General features: G+C 35.2%; 1 protein-coding gene across 1 annotated transcript in view; it reads right to left on the bottom strand.

Moving 5' to 3' along the window:
* The window catches only part of opn7b (opsin 7, group member b), a 46,233-nt gene that overhangs the window by 28,463 nt on the left and 15,628 nt on the right, over positions 1-2,142 (bottom strand). The window lies entirely within an intron of this gene.

Below are 2,142 nucleotides of genomic sequence, written 5' to 3'. Positions count from 1 at the left end.
ATAGCTCGCTCACACCGAGGACCTATCCACGTCATCATTTACCTAGAATGCTTTGCGTGTAAATAAAAGGGTTCTGCCTGTGTTAAAATATATTTTAAAAAATTTACAAAACTGAACATCCTTCAGTATTTTTATAGTCTTTATTTTACAGTTAAAATAAATATTTATCAAATAAAGTTTAATGTTAAAACTACTCGTGGATCCCTTTAAAGTAGTATCAAATTTTTGTTTGTTCAAAATAGCTCACCATCAAACATGTTGTTCATGAACTTGGCATAAATAACTGATCAACAAGAAACATTACAAAAATTACTGTTTAATAGTCCTGTTATATATTTTAGTTTAGTTAACTATTAACAAATAATTTGCTCTTCTTTAAGCAATAGTTAAATACATTTAAAAACAAATTCTTCAATCTGTAGTAAATATCTAAACTCAGATGTCTTTATTATTCTGTTTAGTTTGCTGACGGCACAACATATCCTGGGATATCATTGGCTGAATAGGATGCTCAGATGCAACCTACGTTTTCAGGGTTTTGCGGGCCACGTTTGTCGGACGCTTAAGAATTGGGACAGTCTACGGCATGGTGAAGTGACATAAACAGTCTTCAAATTCACACYGGGGGGTCTGCAGCCCCTGAATTGACACATAGCCTGTCTTTTTGATGAGCTACGCCAAATAATCTCAGAAAAGTGCAGTAATTTACATCAATTGTTGCAGTTTTTGACTATGTTGGTGTGTCAAGGTTAGTTTCCTTACAATCCGCACCAGATGAGGAAAAAAAAAAATGGAAGAAAATGAACTTCAGTTAAACCTGGTAAGGTTTTATCACTTGAACAATTGGTAAAAATCCAGAAAAGTCACCCCTGACATGGTACAGAGTATATGGCAGGGTCAGGGCTGCTCTTCTGGAGGACAGGGAAACTGTGAGGCCTTTTCTGGATAAAAACATAACAAAGTTGTGCGATTGGGTGAAAGACTGCAGGTGCAGACGACAAAGTTTCACACCACTTTTCCAACTTGTGGTTTAATTTTAATTTGATTGTGTTTCTCACAGCGTATACGGAAAGAGCGTTAACTCTGCCTTGTACTGCCTGCAGCAGTTGTCTTTGTAATTACACCTACTTTCAGCACTGCATACAGATTWGCTCTAATTCTGGTATTATCTTTCTCTCTTCTTACACACATTCTGTCACAACCTATTGGAGACGTCGTACAAAGGAAATCTTTTGACCTAAAATAAACTGCTGAGGTCAGTCTTCTAAAACGTTGAAACAGCTTATTCCAGAAAAAATGCCTCATATTCAAACAACATTGAACACTTTGGTCAGCGTTGTCAATCATTTGAAAGTATGAGTCAGTTGGCYGTTCTGTCCTTTCAAGCTAAAACCACAGTGTTTCTGGGGATTTACTGTTATTGTATTAGTGTGTGGRGAAAGAAGCTGGCTCTCAAAGTGCATAACTAAAATGTTCTAAAGAACACTGKGAACAAGCTGTATTATTATGGTTTCAGGGGGTGGCAGTATGTTTGAATTTTTACATTTACTGGTTTGTAATGYTTCATGGTACTAAAACTCTATGGCACACTTTAGTTCCAAATGGTGAAGCTTAAATTGTATTTCATCTGGACCAGGGGTGTGCAACCTGCGGTTCTGGGGCCACACGTGGCTCCTTGCTCCCTCTGCAGTGGCTCTTTGAAAATGTGACCAAATGTAACAGAATAATTTTTTCGTTTTGTTTTTTTTATACCCACAACAGAAATCAATTTRTATGAAAATATGGGATCAATACTACTAATACAAAAAGTAAAACGTTAGCTCATGCTAGCATGTTGTTTACTTAAATATTTCAGTTTCTTTCTATAACCTTTCTCTCAAATCCATCAGAATTAACTTTAAATAATTTGAAGACTACACAATAAGAATTAGAAAAGAAATGCCTGAATAATTCAGCTGAACTAGTTTTTTATGAAGTTCACTATAAACTACATATAGCATTTTTCTTGTTTAAATGAATTTGGTCTTTTTATTTGTCCTCCTCTGTTTAATCAAAAAATAATATTAAAAAGTTTTTTTTTTAGTTTTATAATGTCTCCTCCACTGACTGTAAATGTTACTGAAAAGGCCTTGAAAAGGCCCA

This window comes from Austrofundulus limnaeus, unplaced genomic scaffold, assembly GCF_001266775.1.
Source record: "Austrofundulus limnaeus strain Quisiro unplaced genomic scaffold, Austrofundulus_limnaeus-1.0 Scaffold3, whole genome shotgun sequence".
NCBI lineage: Eukaryota > Metazoa > Chordata > Actinopteri > Cyprinodontiformes > Rivulidae > Austrofundulus > Austrofundulus limnaeus.
Note: the sequence above shows the minus strand (reverse complement) of the source record. Positions and strands in the feature narration are given on the sequence as shown.